The sequence below is a fragment of the Vanessa tameamea genome, chromosome 12, assembly GCF_037043105.1.
Source record: "Vanessa tameamea isolate UH-Manoa-2023 chromosome 12, ilVanTame1 primary haplotype, whole genome shotgun sequence".
NCBI classification, from domain to species: domain Eukaryota; kingdom Metazoa; phylum Arthropoda; class Insecta; order Lepidoptera; family Nymphalidae; genus Vanessa; species Vanessa tameamea.
This window is the reverse complement of record NC_087320.1, coordinates 4,717,301-4,736,615: the sequence shown is the minus strand read 5'-3', so window position 1 is coordinate 4,736,615 and position 19,315 is coordinate 4,717,301. Positions and strand designations below refer to the sequence as shown.

The following is a 19,315-nucleotide window of genomic DNA, read 5'->3' as shown; positions in this document are numbered from 1 at the left end:
TAACGCACGTCATTATGGCGTGTAATATCGTTTTACAACTTTAAGGCAATAAATAAATTGACTGCCGTTTGTACATTTTATTACGATTTAAAAGTCGATGAGTGTTTGAAACGAATAATTGATTTATGCCGGTTATTAATGTTAATTTGATGCCGTGTTAAGTATTAATTTCACCATTGATTGTTTATTGACCTAAATAAAAATGACCTATTCATAAATTTTACGAACCAATATATTTTTTACCTTAAGTTTTTTTTTCAAACGTGAACACAAACGCGTATCGTAGTATTATTTAATTATATACCTACTGTTAATTAATGTGCAATTAAATAATCATAATCATAAAGATTAACATCTGAAAACCGCTTCAATTAAACGTCCGTAATACAACATAAATGTACTAATCAACAATGCACTAAATTACTTTACTAATAAAATAAAATATAGCCATAATCACCTGGTGAGCCATAATATAAACCGAAATATCAGAATGGTAATCCATCACACTCATATGTTAATGATCGTACTTTTCTACAAATGTTTTAGTCTTTTAGTCGTTCAAACACGTGTTAATAACCAATAAAACAGTTTAGTGGTACATAAAAAGTTGGGATTTATAACGAATAACTTATGATTGCCCAACGCGTGCCCGCTTTACAATGCGATTAAAATCTAGGCATTCGTACTATGGTTCGAGTTTCATTGACTTTCATAGTTGTTTCGCGATTATTACTTCCGAATTATGTGTCTTATTTAATAACCGTTTAAATAACAATTTGATTTTATATCACATGAATATTTAAATTTGTTATACACTTACCCACTTCCGAGACGCGAAGCCGTTACAACAGTTAAAGTATTCAGTCCATTTGATATTCTCGAAAAGGTTGAACGATACATAAAAAGGCTTAAAACTTGTTACAAAATAGTAAAGTTTTTTGATAAAACAGACGGTATATCTTTATGCTAGTACACGATTATGCACTTACATATACCGTTCAGGTATTCTCTTGTCCAATCAGAGAACTCTCGAGACGGGTTCGATGCGAGCAGTGTCGATAAATTTTATTCAACGTTATTTCGATAATGTTCCAAACATAACATAACGTGTAGGAGGTAAATGGAAATGAATTAGAACCTTTCACACGCACGTGATCCGGTGTACTTAATAAAATAATCTTCAAACTACCTACCTAATTGATAATATTGTTTTGTATTATTTTTTAACAAGATATTCAGTTATATATTTTTAAATTTAGTTTCGCACTCGTAAATATCATAAATGCTCTATGCTGTGATACGATCGATAAAAATCTTTGTATAATTTATTAGTCATACATTTTGTACCGGATAATAAAATCAACTTATTTGGGAGTTATGTTGCCATTATTTTACATGTCAAAAACAATTTTAGTTAGTCGAACGTAATGATATCATTTATTGTACAATTTACTGAAGTTCGACGCACTCGAAAGTCGTGTGAAGGGACATTTCGTTGGCGTGGGATTCTGGAACGGGTTGATCTGGCGGACGAGTCGTAAACATTCAAAATTAGTGCTCTAAACTAACCGGTAACAAAAAACTCTGTTTAATTTTAGACGCCGGGTAATCTGAATCGGCTGCATACCTCTTCGGATTTCACGTTGGTATGTACTTTTAAGGAGTCAAGGGCTACACAAGATTATACTTATTCGAGTTGAATAATATGTGATACACCTACATAAATTGGTACGTGTTATTAATGGATCTAAGGAAATGTTTAGATTATAGGCAAGAATATTTATAGGAACACAAATAATACTTCTGAAACGATAAAATTATAAACACGTCATATTCAAAATTCTGTATTAAATTTAATAAATACAATTAATTTAACATTGTGTACAAGAAATTTTTCAGTAAATACCATCTTCCATTATCATTAAGTGTCTACAAGCTTCCCCCATAATATCCACCCTTTCGCGGGTCTCTCATGACCAATTAGGTGTCGACTACAATTACACGGGCTCCCAGCTATTAAAACTTTTCCCATCTGTGATAGTTTCGACTGTGATAGTTTTATCACAGTCGAAATTAAAACATAGAATAGTTACCCCTATTTTTTAAATATCAGAACCTGATTTGATTTTATTAGCGTCCACAATAAAAAAATGTTGTAAAAGGGTGGGAGTGTGTAAAAAGTAATGCGGGCCGTCATATTTACAAAATTCTAAACGAGAAAAAATGAGACATGGACAATTTTTTTTTCAAAATATTGATTAATAGATTTTATTATATGTAAAAGTACGTCATAACAATTGAAATAATCTACCGGTTTGATCTAAATTTTATTATTTTACATTATATATTTTGACTTTTTTTAACAACCTTAACTAAGACCATATCTAATCGACCTGTGAGTTCTAAGATAATTATTAAAGACATATTCTTTAATACTTACTACTATATAGTATAGTACTCATCATGAATGCTGTAGGTATTAAATAAAAGGATGAATTCTTGAATATATCCTATAGTAAATCGTTAACCTGAAATCTAATAATCGATAGCTATTATACAATATTATTTACCAAAGAATTATTTACATTCAGGCCATAATTGTATACAAATAAAAACAAATAGTTACTGTACTCATGACCGCGTGGAATGATGGCAAGAATGCGAACAGCATTTAACTAATATAAAGATAATGGCTATATATGAATAATAATAATTTTAAAAGTGCTTGTTCATCTTAAACAATCCACATTACTTTAATTAGGTATGGTATGAAAATAATGATTCGTAAGTTTAGTATACCATAATTTCCGAGATTATCAAGGTCCGAAATTTTAAATCAAATTAAAATGACACATTCGATTTTCTATATTGAATTGTTAAACTTAAATACTGCTTTAAATTCTCACACTATTTATTTGTAGGTATATACTTTAAATATGAATAATGTATGACTTTATATTATCCGTGCTTTACAGACCATTTCACCGGAACTATGACTCGACCAAAATTATCTATCGCAAAGATAGATGGGGACTGGTCGGGGGAATGGACTTTTTTATTATTTATGTAATATTTTGTAATTTTTTTAAATAAGAAGGGTGGATCCCTACACTAAAGGGTGGGCCCTTGCTGAATGAATTTATTGTCCCTTGTAGATAAACATATCAATTTGTTAGTGTTTTGTTAGCGGCATAAATATGGAATACAATTGTGGATGAGCACGGTCTCAGTTTAGTTAAAAGCTCTCCACTGAACGCTTGCTCGTGAATTAACTTTATTTGAGTGTTATAATTTTAATTGGTCTTCGTACACTGTAATTTGACCGACACTGGCCGAAGAATGTTGTATTTATATGTAGTGATAAGATATTCTTTGTACCGGTAAGTTTGTTTTATCTAAACCACTTATTAAGACGATGTATTCTTAAACCATATTTAAGTAAAAATTGTTAAAGAAATAGTTGTAATTAAGTATGATTTATTTTTATGAATTATTTATTTTAAGTGTTTAAATTGTATCTCGAATTCATAACGTAAATACTTCTAGGTATGTATATCATAATTATTATAAAACAAATATCTTATTTCAATTAATCAATTGCGTTAGTTTTCAAAATCTCGTAAGGTGGCTCGCAATACAATACCTACATAAATGATGAAATTCATTTAATTTAATCAGGTAGGATCTTCATTTACCTTCCTTCAAACAAATATATTTACATTCAAATTATATTCTTAGCAATAGGCACCTGAATTTAGTGTAGCTACTTTTAACATGACTCGTTTGAGAATAGGTTTAAGAAATAACTAAACAAACTAGCTCCGATTTTGTTTATCCAGCTCCTGCATCCAACCATGCGTATCCGCCAACCACTTCCTTGTGTAAAAAAATTAGAATACACGCGCTAACGTAATCTACGAGCGACTTTATACGTGAATCGATTAGAAAGCAAGCGAATAAAATCGATTTTCCCCCAAATTGAATAGTCGTAAAACGTAGGTAGCAGTTTTAACGTCCAGATTGTTTACACGGCGGCGTCACGAGTGTAAACGCTTGTCGATAATTGATGATTTGATTTACAACATCACTAAACAACCGGTGTTTGGGCGATCGATACGTTTGCGCCTTTGAATGGAACGGATTACATGCGTTCCTTACGATGCTCTATCTAGTCTTGTGTCTATTCTAAACCTCATGGATATTATATAATTTTATCGATTCGTTTCCAGACCAAAGGAAGGTCGTACATATCGATATATGGTTTAGTACACTAGCTTTGCTGTGGCGTTAGAAGTACAAATTCTCTAATGGATCTACATACGTTAATCTATTATATACTTAATGTATACTTCGAATGATAATTATCAAATATAAATATAAAACGTAGATGTCAAATAAGGAATTAACATCCAATTATAAGCGGCATTTGAAACAATGAGTTGATTCTTATCGGCACATATAAAATATCAACAAAATCCCGCTCAGCCATTAAAAATGCGTAATCAGGCAATTTAAAGGTCGACGACCATACACACTGCACTCGTAACCTTTGGTACTATAAATTTTATTTGATAAACATTGAAACAATCGAGACGTTGTTATGTCAAAGTTTTGCGGTAGGTTATGGACTATTATGACTCCTTCCGTGTGCTTTAATGGATTTTTATACTACCTACGGGGTAAATAATTAAGACCCGGGTAGATTAATAAAGAGTAATCAACTTATATCGCTTGTTCTTTTAATTTCTATTTGACAGTATCGACGAGTTATTTTGCGATTAATAGATGATTAGCCATTCATGATCGCGTTTATGGCGGTCTCGTAATAAATTTAGTTTATTGCGTATCAATCATGGGTGTGTGACTGAAGAGGCCCGGGCCCTCGCTGCGTCGTGACCTCCGTGAGGCTGCCTAGTAAATTACTTTTTATTGTAAGCAATATAAATTCTTGCAACTTTGCAGACCTGCTACGAAGTTTTGTCATGTGAGGTCGGGGAATTCTTGAAATGAGATGATTAAAAAAAACATTGTTACACTATTCATCCATATTTTAATAGATCTTAAAATATGGATGAATACAGGAAACAATACTAGTGCATAAACACATTTGGATTTTTTAAACAGGATACTACTTATTTCATTTCGACGATTTACTTTTGATTCCAAAAGTGTTAAAAATCTGAACTATCTTGTCACCTACATTAACAATCATATATTAATTATATTATAGTATATAAATTATAAAATGATTATTTGAACCACTAAAAACGAAACAACGCATAGATTAAAATAATTAAAAAACCTACTTGTTTTAATTTCTATTAAAATATGAATGTCAGCTAAAATATTTTCACTAATTAAAGATAACTTCAATATATACTGAGTCACCAGTTCTGGAAATACCCCCCTGAATGACCTTTCGGCGGTTGTACTTGATAAGAATATAGTAATTAATGGGGTAGATTAAATACCATTACATAGACTTACCATTTTTCAGTTACTTTCCAACTTTAAGTACGTAATGTACATAAACACGGACACGTTTAAAGAAAGGCCATAGTTATTTTAGAGCAGTCATAAATTCACCATTAATATTTGCTTAGCTTACCATAAAGTGAAGTGGTAAGGTCCTGGATACTGTAAAATGTGCACTTAGTAGAGATTATCGCATATGGCTGTAAATAGTCTACGTTAGTGCACTGTAGTACCTACAGGTTTAATTTATGAGCCGAGTTGCTTGTTCTGAAAAACAGCTGCGTCTTAAGGTTACTTGTAAGTTAAGGTTATTTAAATTTAAGCTTTAAAGGACGATCTTGATATTCATTTGCGTGTTTTTTCTGCCTGTTCATAATTTGATTCGTGTGCACTGTATACTTTTGTCGTATTGTTATTTTTTCTAATAATTAAGTTAAAATTTTAAGTTAGGTAGGTGTTTCATTTGGGAAAATTGTTATATTCATTTAGAACTATAGGTACATAATTATATTTATATGTTTTGTACAAAAAGCGGGCTTATCGGTAAAAACAGTTTTTCTTCTTCATCTTCGAGTCTACATTAGGGAAGACCAGAACAGATTATTTGTGAATTAATAGTAAAAAAAATTCAACTATCATTAAATACATTTTTGATTTAACTTATTCGTATTTTCGGATTTCGATAATAACACTTTCTTTTAGTAAGATAAATAATTAAAACCATTTTCAAAATTAAAGGCTTTGTTAGAAAGTTCTAAAAAAAATTTGATTTTTTTTTTCTTTATTTCAGATTTCGTCAAGATGGCTTAAAGAAGAAGGCTTGTTAAAATTCTGCAAAACGTTGCCTATAAGGTATGATGCTTTTATATTATTTGTACCTATGCACATTATTTCATAAATTCAATAAAGTTCCGAAATTACTTTTAAAATTGGAATACTATCAAAAGATTGAATATGTATTTGCAATTGATTGCCGCAATGAAATATCAATTTTATTTAAAGCCGTAACGAAAAATATTCCAATATCGTTCACATGCGTCGAACATTCCGCCATGCGGAACTTTTAAATTTTTCATTCCCCTTCTCAAATCAAAAGAACCCAATCTGCTATCGATGCCACTACTCTGAACGAATGAGATAACACTACATTTTTCAATTCACATTGCACGTATAGTTTTCTTCGTGGTAGAGAGAGACGGCAGATAAACAAACATGGCGGCGAGGAGAACGGGTATGGCACCTGAATTTTCGAGCACACATGTAAAGCTTTTGTGACTGTGTGGGCTTAATCTTATTTGCGTGAGGGAGGGTATATCAGATCAGATGTTGTGCACTTTAAGATATTCCATTAAATATATGAATATTTTTTTTATAAACGTTGAAACTAATTAATGGTATTTGATATATTTGAATTTATGTAATGCGACCTGAAAATTATTTTCCTCTGCATATATTGTATTTTTTTTTTGAGTATTTTCTTGGATAATGTTCAGTTAGGTATCCTAAGAAATACATTTTGTGAAAGTAGGAATTTATAATAATTATACGTAAACAGATATTAATAAATTACAAATTATTGTTACATTTCATATATTTCATAAAAGAACATAACATAATTCAAACATTTAATTAATTTTATGTTCTAGTTAAAAGAAAAAAAAACTCAAAATGTTGACCAAACCTGCTTTTGGTTACACATCGTAGTTTTCTCAAAGCGACAAAGATGGCGCTTTCGAATTAATATTATCTCCTCTGTACTGTATCTGTACTGAATATTCCACAAAAAAAAGCTCAGAAAATATGGATTGTTTAATCTATAACTTTATAAAATATAAATCATAATAAATTCGTAATAGCATTTTCATTAATTTATAACGGCAAAGAATATTTTTTAAAATAATTAAAGAGCATGTTAAGTAACTAATAAAATCATATATAATAATATAAATATATTTTCATCGATTTTGACATTTCGTTTAATCAAATCAAACGGAAATGATATTTAATATATTATTTTCATCAGAATGTAACAAGTAACAATCTTAAATCTATGCTCTACATACATTCATAATTATAACTCACCAAAAGTTCCATAGTTACTAATTGTCTAACCTTCTAGAAGTTCGAAGCAACACCGATAGATGGCGTGCTTAATAAAAAATGCTGAGTGCAAAGATACTGGTACTGTATTCAACAACTTACAGCGTTAATGTGCCGCCAATCACGGGATATAAGATTTTATGTTTCTTTTGCCTGGCTAATTACAGTGGCTTACTCGCCATTCAAGTTGGAATACAGCGACATTTATATTGACATATCTATTAAAATTAGAAAACACCGGCACTAAACTTTAAAAAATTAAGTCTGTTTTATTATATTAAGACGACGACCGCTTTTAAAGATATACTTATATACTTATAAGTATGTCAGTATTAAAAATCAATCCGTTATCCAATCCAATTTTGTATTTATCAAAGTAACAACATACCTATTTACTTTTAATATTTACCTGTAGGTACATAATTTTTTCTTTTAAATCCTCATACTATGTAAGTATAATACTGTTATTGTCTACCAAATGTTAATATAAGAAAATTTAAATCGTAAATAAAAAAAATGTTGCCAAGATTTTTTGAGTACGCCGGTGCCGCGTAATAATTTTCTTTGAGTTGAGAATATGTTCGTTGTGTCTCGAATTTGTCCTTAGAGAATAACTCCGCAGTTGATTGTTTCTCTTCATACTTAAACTTATTTAAAAGAAAAAAAAATGTGACTTATTATATATTCTCATAAATTAATTATAATACTAACGACCAACACGTATAAAAATAATTACAATCTGCTGAGCTTTTTTCCAAATTAACATTTATAAATAATAATTTTGCGTTAACGCCGGCGGCACTAGATTAGTATCTCTCGAATGTACCTATTTCATTAAAAATAAACAGACTTCCTCTACAAAACCGTGCCTATATTACCTACTACAGATTAAGAATAATTAAGACTTTAGCACTGGCGCATAAAGTTTTCTTGTTTATAGTATACCTATCTAATATGTAGGTACATTTGTACAGAAAAAGAAGAATTTCGTTATGCACAGATACCTATTCCTTTTTACATTGAGTATATTTATTATAATGTACCTACACGTCCATTAATTCATATTATATAATATATATGGTACATACATTTATATAAGGTATTACAATGCAATAGAATGTAATATCAAACATGTTACCTATTCTTTTAGTTCATTTCATGGCTCTGGTGTATATAGATATATATGGTGTATATGGTATATAGATTACAATTACATACACCTACATACCTACATCATACCAATAAAAAAAAAAAAAAAATACCAATATGTTTCTACACATAAAACCTTATTTTTTAAATATGTATATTGGACTAAAATTTTTAAAATAATAACACGATATAGCACAAAACCTACACAACCGTTTCCTAGAAACGTGAGCTCGGCCTGCAATTTTGTATAAAAATTTAAATTAGTTTTTTGCTAGTAAAGAGAAAGCCAGTCCATCGCGAAGTCAGTACAGTTGAAGATTTTAAACGTGAAAGTAGTGTGTTCTGTTATAATGTTTAAGTTATTTGTATTCTATGATTTCATTTTATATAGTTATGTAAAAGATAACTTTGCGCCTGAATGCGCAAGCGACGGCTGGCGTCGAGCCAATTTTTCGACCAGTCTAACAACCGGATAGCTGTGGAAATTCGCATAGGTACGTTATACGTCGATATGTACGTTTTATTTATCTTATCTTTACATATATAACATAAAATATTTATCTTAGAATTTTTCACTTTTATTTTAGATATATGCATTAATAATCAGTAAATTGAATACTAGTTTTAATTCAATATGTACTCAAAATTATTTTATTTATTACACAATTTTAATGTAATTTTACGTGTCAAGCCGAGAGGGCCTAGTAGATTGTCAAACCGGCGTCGTAATTGAAGAACGTTGGCGCCAACTCGAACAAGCACCACTGAACTCTCATGTGCTTTTCTATAAATTATCCCATGCTCGAGGGTAAAGAAAAACATCTCGAAGAAATCTGCATGCATCTGATGTCAATCTGTCACATGTATATTCATTCACCAACCCGCATTAAAACAGCGTGGCGTTCAAGCTTCAACCATCTTCTCAGAAGGAAAAGAGGTCTTAACATAGTTCGGTATAACTTAATTATATATTTTAAATAATGACACAGAGTGAGCTTTTGTAAGTTAATCTTAAAGCTGAAATATCATTAAATTTAAAGACGTCAGAATTTAAATACATACAGGAGTTATACAGGGAGAATAATTAGTTGGACTACCTATAATAATGGTTATTGAATTATTTTGTAATTGACAAATCTTATTATTTGTGCACGTGTTTAACGACCTGCATCTTATACCTTCATTTTATTCGGTAAAAATAACTACTATTGAAGTTACTAAGAAACATTCTTAACTAATTCAAAAATATTTTATTGCTACTTAATGGATGTTGCATTAAATAAATTAAGTATGTTAACTACTCAATCCGGATTCTCTGTGTGTGGTCCGGTACATAGTTTTATTTAAAAATTCAATGTTACCTAAAATCAGTTCGTGCGTCTTAAGTACCTACTTTATGGCAACTTAATTTATTGCAGTGATTTCGAGTGAAGATTATAAATTATTCCGGCGATTTCTTGAGCATTTAAAGAAATATATAACGCCAAATGTACGCATCATGTAAGTTTAATTGTTTAATTGTACGATTAATGCGTTTTATTATTCGATATAACAATTAATTTGTAAGGAATATTAGGTAAACCGCATTATGTTTACTTTTATTATTATTATTTTTTTTTCTATTGTTTAGTATAAATGCGGTTTTTCCTATTTCGAGTACAAAATATGTCGTTGTCATAAGAAAATCGTTAAAAAATCTCTACACAAATACGTGAACTGTCTCATTCATTAGTACAATCACAGCCATTCAGCAATTAGTCGATGAAGTAATGATTGGTGTAGTTGGTAGCGTACGACGCGGGTGTTCCACGCCGATGAAATATACGTCCGCTGTAGCGTCTTTACGGCCCCCCTAATAAGCCCCAGGCCTTCTGTTCGTGCTTTCATGAAACCGGTACAATTAACGAGAAGTGGTTTTCTAGCTGATTGTACCAGTTGATTGTATGTATTTAGCTTATCGTATTGCGATAAAAAATTATAGAACATAGCGACCCACCGTCGCTAGAAATAGTACTTTTTAATAAAAAAAAGTATATTAATAATTTAATATCATCGGTATCGGCTTCTCTTTGTAATAGTGGACTATATAATGACCATATTACAAATGAAATTATACTTAGTTTATTTTATAAATACGAATAAAATTAATTTTAGTTTTTTTTTTCTGTAATTTCGAATGATAGTTTTACAGCATTACATGTTTGTTTTATGAATAACAATAAAATGTAATAGCTTTGTTCATGTAGGTATGTGCAAAGGGTATCCAGGATATAGGCAGTAGGTATAACTAAGTATATTGGTTGAAAGTACTTCACGTAGACAAGAACAATTAAATTGGTGAAAAAAATCTTCACCATTCACGCACTTAATGATAAATTACAACATTGAAATAAATACTTAATTATTTTTTAAATTGTATTCTATTATATTTCTGATTTATTTAGCTAGTTACGTGGTTTTACTTCAAAACGGTGACTAAAATAATACATCAGCGATACGATTCTATAAATATATTCTAATACGTGTACCCCAATTTAAAAATGCTTCATTTGAATATAGATGGAAATCTTTTTCATGTCCTTAAACGCGTTTAAGCCATTTGTATCTTAAAACACGAACAATTCAATAGAATATTTCGTTTAGATTTTTATTAGTTTCCGTATAACAGGGGTGTAAGTGAAAACATATCGGAAGCGGGAAAATCCTGCAATAACAATAACTCATACTGTTTCGCGTACCCCCCACTAGATGGCGCGCCGCGGACATAAGTAATCCATTTATTCTCGGGGCGAACTTTATGTAGCGAACTCTTATGGGTATATTGTTTTATATTATTACTCTTAGTTAAATATTGTCGGTTCGTGCTGAGAGAGACGCCTCTGGGATTATTAAGTCATTTCTTTCGCCTCTCGTTCAGCAATCTTATGAAGAAACTTTTCGTCGACTAATCTAAGTATGTTTAAAAAACGTTTCGTCGATAAATATTTAATTAGGGTTTACTTAAACATAAATTAAATAACGACACTTAAAAATGGTTTACGTATATACTATATTTAGACAAAGATAATTTAAATAAAAGGCAATTAGTATATTTATCATCATGTTAAATGTTACCTAAGTTACCTAAGTATATCAATAAATAGCAATTTTTAAAGCTTAAGAAATTGTATCGTTTCAATTTATAGGTAGGTAATTTAATCCCGCCCTATCACGATAAGGTTTCTGTTAAAATTAGAATAAAGAACATTTGCGAGTGAGATATCCGAAGAATTCGCGAAGCCATTACTGCTGAGAATCTGTAAAGTTTGCTGGCTTGGAATTTTGCGGATAAGCGTTTTAATTGGAACGTTCCAGAATATTTTGTAATTGCAGCCCGAGGCTGTGGAATGGGTATATCCTACCTTACAATTATATCATGGACGGTTATTAAAACGAAGATTGGCGTACAATTTTCCTTACTAAATAAATTGTACGTTTCTTTTATTTTTATTTGTATTTTTTTTGTGTCGTTATGTAAACTACGTGGTAAATGTATTTTTAATAATAAATTAACATTTAATACCGTTTTAAGATGAATCAAGGAAACACAAAAACTATAAAATATTAAGATGGTAGACACTACATATTTCCTCGTATCAAAATAATATATTAGATATATTTAGATAAATATTCGAAATATTTATTTTCTGAGAAATAATAAAATCATATATTATATACATATATGTAAATAAATAATATATACTTAAATGAAAATACAAGCAAGCTACAGCTTACAACCTTTATCAAAACCAAAACCATTTTCAATTAAGCGAACCATTTAGATAAAACTAATTTAGGCCACTTTTTAATATTCATTGAAAATTCAGGTAGGTATATCTTTATTTTTGTTTTATTTGTTTATAAGTAGATGTATATTTACATAATATATTTAAATAAGAACTGTACAAGGGCGATCTTGAGGCTATTATAACCGAGTCCAAGGTCCCTAAGGCGTTCATGAACGAGCTTCGCTAAGTGCGCAATTAAACTAAATAAATTGATGGAACACCTGTAAATCCGGTATATATATTTAGAAGTACCAGTTCAGAGAGTTATTTACCTCGAGTTTGCAATTTCCCCTTCGAAATATAACGTTTCAACTATAGAACCAAATGAAAGAGTACCGTTGCCGATAGTATCGGATAACAAAGAAAGTTTTTACTGTTTAACTTCTGGCTCGTAGTCAAGCCGACTCTGCTATTCCAATTTAAGAAAAGGTGGCAGTAAAATGTTTTACTTAGCCATGTCTTTACTGATTCAATTGCCCTTTTTAAATATACTTTTACGAAATAATACGTAACATGTTTGAAATTATGTTTTTTTTTTTTAAATCCTTAAGTTAATTCGATAAAATTTTGTAGTCCTATTGGATATTTTTATTTAAATTTGAAAGAGGATTATTTTAATTTAACAGCCTCCTTGTCTATAATTCGCTTCCACCTGAGGATATTGAATCCCCTTAATTTTATATTATACTTATTTCTATTCCAATTAGTTTTGCCTATTATATTATAATCCAAGTGTGGGGAGGTCTTTATGTTTGAATTTAAATTGGTACATTTTACAATAATGTCTTTGAAAGAAGCCGCACCCTATCCCTTATTTCTTTTACTCTTTTTATAATGTAATTTTCTTAAATCACCTCCGGTACTCTTCTGCCCTCCAACCTGTCTATTAACGTCGTTATTATACTGCCTTTGAAACGAAGGTTATTTTTCCTTCGAGAGCAATTTTACTGAGTTATGAAGCTATATAGAATTCGTTAATGTATATATTCAATGTATAATTATTATATATAATAATATGTGTGAATATTTATGATTGTCCATTAATCTTATTGATAATCGAAATAATTAGTATAATTTAATATGTGTATCTGATATAGGTATCATTTCAGTGTATTGAATCAAGCGTTTGATATGTCAACAAGGCCATAAATTAATTACTTTCTTGTCAAAATGTCCATGACATTCCATAATTTTACCCAATAAAATATTCCTCCTTTTACATTGATTACATGCGTAGGCGCATAAATAAGTCAACAGAGAGCGCCGCAAGAGCGCATCGTCGAGTGTCGTTCACCCCAAACATCTGTTCCTATATTTCAGACTTATCAAGCTCAATACTATTCAACATTCACTTGCACTTACACTTGGCCTGTTATCTCGTTATTGGAATACATGACTCTGCTATAAACCTAGTTTATTATTGTCATGAGTGCGAGTAATTTTCATTACTTACGAGTGTCTAAACATAATTACATTGAATTACAACCTAAGGAAGAATCTTTGGCCGCGTTTTCATTTAATAATATATGGCTTAATAAAATGTTATTCAGCACAGCGCAATTTAGATATTTTATAAGAAATCTTAATAAAAGTTTATTTTTTAAATCGGTTCAGTCACCTGTACCGCTGGTTTTAAAATTTTTGAATGCAGTCCAAGATCCATAAGTTTCGTTACGGCCGGTCCTTAATCTGATATAATAATAGGGAGTGATAATGCCCATAGCTATCCGCCATATTATTCTCTCTCGGCGGAATGCTCTGATTGGCGTTCAAAGCAACATGGTTGCCGCGCCATGTATTTATAAAAGGTGCCCGTTTGTACGGACCCGTTTCTTCTTTCCGAAAGCTCGTTTATAATCAAGTAGTCGGTTGAACGATTTTATGCTCTATTATTATAACTTTAAAGCTGATTTTAAAATAAATTATTTCAACTTATTATTTTAAAAAAAAGTGTTGTGTGTTAATAATTGTTGTGCGTCCTGTTTTTTTAATCTATATAAATAATAGCAGATTTTTAGCCAAACGCTTAAATATTATCTAAAACAAAAATGTTAATTTTAATTTGTTTTTCTTGTATTAGAGGTTTAAAAATTAAGAATTGTTTTATTTTATTTTTATTTGGTAAGCATTTTCGACGCGATCGCGTCATGTCGCTTATTTTCATCCACCGGAGAGCTCACAAGATTTACGAGCACTTAGACGTTCACCGATTCGGCACATTCAGTCTCCACAGACATAACTGACAATCTTCTGTCTCGTAATTTAACTGAATTTAATCGATTGTTTCTCAAAAGAAATATCCGTGAATACAGCTTAGTACTAATATACCTACGAATACTTTATTTAAAAAAAAAAAAACTTTAATTTAAACAAAATTATTTGCCTTCATAGGTATTCGTGTAGTTGTTTTGTTCTAGTTAGTTTCGTTAAGCTCATTAAGATATTACAATTGTGTCCTGAGATGGTTTGTATGCGAACCACGGTTCGCAGTGTGAAGAGAAACTGAATCTAGGTATTTTATTCTTGTTCGATGAATACAACTCTTCTGTCACATTAGGATAACGACTCTTATACTTATTATAAGAATAAGATACCTACTTATAATATTGCTTGCACATATCCATCGTAATTACTTTAAAAAAGAGTGTTTTGACATTTCTTTAAAGTACCTATATTCTTTAAAGAATTAATTATTATACATTTTTAATATTACTCCTATTAAAAAAAACAATGACACAAAAAATAAATCATTTTGTAGGTAAATGTACGTACATAAATGTATAACTCGTACTATCTAGTTTTAAACTTCCTTATTTAGAATGGTGGTGAGCTTTATAGGCACAATCTAATATAATCCGGGCCTTAATTTGGAAGGTACGGGCTTACGCTGTCCTCGAGTTACGTCCGAACCCTGCAATTTAATAAATACCCGCCCAAAACAGTTGAGCAACTCGTCTGAACCCAGCGGAATTACGTCTTTACGTATCACACGAGTAGTAAAACTTGTGGTGAAATAACTTTGGCAAATATTAAATATATCTAACATTATGTTGATTAATTGGCTAGGATGAAGTGTTTCTGCTTAATTTTAGACAGTCGACTTTGTAGTGTGTATTCGTTTTGTAGTTTATCCGATTTAAAATATCTAAGTCAACACATGGCTCTTTCATCTCCTCGTATTTTAATATATGCGAGGAAGTTATTGTACAGCAAAGAGATTTTTGAAAAATAAAAAGTAATACAAAAGATCTGAAAGGACAAATGCTTCGCTCAGCGTGGCCCAATTTCGCGAAGTAATTCATTCATATTCATACCTCCTTTCACCCTTTGTTCTATGTTACGCAACCGCTCTATTGTACCCTTTTCCTTTTGTTAATTTTTATTCTGTTATCACTCGAACCATTGTTATTTGAATTAATTTTTAAAGAAATTTATCTTTATGGATACAAATTGTGTTACTTTCGGCTTATTATTTAAATATTTTACCATTTGAAAACGCAATTATATGACTACACATTAGTTATTTCTTTCATTTGTGTTTATTAAAAATTTTTAGTAAAAAATAAATCATTAATAAGTACAACATTTTTCTCCATTTTTTTTTATATAAGAATGAAGCTACGATATTTTTTTTTATTAAAAGCAACATGAAAACATCTTCGCTTAGTTCACACCAAAGTGTGAATAATATGTAAATTTAAAAGCCTCGGCAAAAAAGAATACTGCAAGATATGGTGTTGGTTTCATCTCCTACACTTATAAAGAAATAATATTCGGAGCGATATCTGCGGAAAATGCTAATTTACATTTGAATGATAATAACTCGGACCCGAGTCGCCAAATAACTGGTTTTTACTAGTATTTGTCGGATAAGGGTATCTGGATTTAATTTGAATTTGATGTGGTAGTATAAAACGAAGTTATCTTACTTATATGCAATTGCTTTTAAAGAAAAATTAAATAAAATCACTCGCTCATTTGATTTAAAATTACGTATAAAAATAATGAACAGTCGGTACTAATGTAAATGCATTTATAAATGTATAGTACATTATTTTATTTCATCTTTATTAAACTAAGTGAAAAATGTTTGGATAATTTATTATAAGAACTTCATCATCCGCTATTAAATAATTTTACATTTTCCTGTATAATCATCTGGGGGAATATTTTCGCTAAAGCTTCTCAAAAGCTCTAGTATCACAATCTGCTATGAAACAATTTATATACTTACTTAATTTAACTACTTGTTTTTTACATATTTACGATTCTAAGAACAACTTATTTATTGACGTTATAAATTGCAAATATAGGACTTATATACACCATTTGTAAGAAAAAGTTGCATTCAACTACATAACATATATATTTAGAAGTATTACATAATATAACAAAATATAACATTGATTTATTGTACGCCACCATAATAATAACATACTAAGCCGCTGATAATAAGTTTATATTTTGATACTTACTTTACGTTATGTAAACAACAAATATATAGCAAATATGTAAAGATAAAAACTCATATAGGTTGTATGTCATCAAGAATCATGTCGTCAAGCCTCACAAACTTCATGAATCCCAATGTTCCGGAAAATATAACAAGGCGATTTATATTCGAGGGTGGTTCGGGGCTCGCGCGTTTTTCTATCAGAAATCTGGCTCGATGCGTGCCATATAAAATATATCAAGGTACAATTCACATTTAGAGTGATTTGTATAATTCAATACGATTGTTTTTACGGTTTAAATTTAGAACATGATATTTTGGATCATAAGTAAGTACTTCATCGCGTTGAAATAAATACATTTATTAAATAAAATATTTCTAGTCTAGTTCTATTTAGTTAGAACTCAGAATTATAAAGTTTAAATTTAAGGTATAAAATACACGCATACTTTCATTTCAATTAATATGATTATTGGTATTCATATCAACTGTCACGGCTTGTATTTGGATGCATTTAAATTTTAATCACGAAGAAACAGTTGCATCCTGCTAAAAGCAAGCCGCGAATGACAAACAAGGGGGTGGACACGAAATTATTTCTTATAAGAAACCACCGCCCCGAGACAAAAGGCTCGCGTTAAGGGACGCGTTATTTTTATACGAGACGACCGCTGAATAACAATACGAAGGGTATTCTTCGTAAATATCTTAATAAAAACTCCAAATCGTACGATTACATTCTGATCATGCGCCATCTTGCTTCCTCTTTCGCTAAGCATCGACTAAATGATTTCAGCCGTCTTGATTTACGTTTATTTGGATTTAAAGATTTATATTATAGGATGTTCATTGTTACTCGAAAAAACTAATTTGTGTTAATATCATTCAGTGTCGAATTTTATAAAGTAAAATATACAGTAGCCCGAGCGTCGAGTAGTTAATTCTTCCTGACGGATCTTTTTATATTTCCTTACATTTGTGCATTCACTTCAAAGTTAATTAGACTTTATAGAGCGTTCCTTCCCAATTCCGTTTTACTCTCGCGTCTGACGCACGCCAAGACTTATTCATTGGAGGGAGAAATGAGGGGAACGGGCTGGAGGGGGAGACTTGGCCCGAAATAGCAAATAAATGAGACGAAAATGTAAATGTTGCGCTTCAAAGATGAAAAGCGCGCCGCTCGCTCGTTCTTGTTAAGCTCATCGCAAATGTACCAGAATTAGGAGCGGAGCTAAAATAATTTCCAACCCAGATGCAACGAATGTAATAAGATTCTTATGTACGGATTTAATTCATGGTTTATTTACCAAATATGTTTGTTATGGTAACATTAAATCCATTGAATCAATTATGTAGTTACATTATGAGACATTGAACAAAATCAAAATGTTAGGTTAGGTTAGGTTTAACTTTGCCGTTTCATAAATTCAAATCATTTGTAAAAAATACCTGGTAAACAATAATATATAGATGATAAAAAAGCGTGGAGTTAATGCTTGTTGACTTCCAGGCAGGATATATAACATACATATATAATTGTATTAAACATGACTTTTAAATGTTTAAAAAGAGTAACTACTGAGTTTCTTGCCGGTTCTTCTCGGTAGAATCTACATTCCGAAACGGTGGTAGCTTTACTTAATATAGTTTGTTAAATGACGATTCAAAAGTGCTTGTAAAAGCCTACTTGAATAAAGTATATTTTGATTTTTGATTAGTAAATATATTTCTAATTAATATCAACATTAGAAACTTTTGTCTACGAACACTGAACCGGAAAATAAATTGGAAAAACGCGATGACATAATAGGATTATTTCGACGGAACTTCCGGATACATAATATACGGAGACGGTCTCCTTTCTCGGAACAAGTGTTTGCTATGAGAAACACGTTCCTCGACAAAACAATAGAGTCCATAACCCGTCTAAATGGGCCCGGCATCGGATTGCTTCAAGCTATGATCACTATTCGTACTACTCTTGTTCTTAAACGTAAAGAAATACTCATGTAATATTATGGTTACATTTTTGGTAATCTTATTGTCATGAAATTCACAATTCAAATTTTGTCACGTCAATAATCTAATTTCAAGCTAATCTGTGAAACGCGGTGCATATTCTGGTATAAGTTTTATGGATATTAGTGTTTTCAGTTATAGGTTACAAAAACAACCTATTCTCATTTATTAGTATAAATCGTATAGTTGTAACAGTTAAAGGAAAAGAGTAATTTTCGAAATAGCTTCGTTACAACTGTAAACAGATTATGCTGCTTTCATATTGCATTCGTCTTAAATTTAAATTAATATA

The 19,315-nt window shown here is 30.6% G+C and overlaps 1 protein-coding gene across 1 annotated transcript in view; it reads left to right on the top strand.

Moving 5' to 3' along the window:
• The first annotated feature begins 6,273 nt into the window (after positions 1-6,273).
• LOC113393079 (homeobox protein abdominal-B-like) overlaps positions 6,274-19,315 on the top strand; it is a 31,470-nt gene continuing 18,428 nt past the window's right edge. Inside the window, exon 1 of the mRNA XM_026629777.2 lies at positions 6,274-6,327. The gene's annotated coding sequence lies outside the window, so the exon portion shown is untranslated. The remainder of the gene's footprint in view (positions 6,328-19,315) is intronic.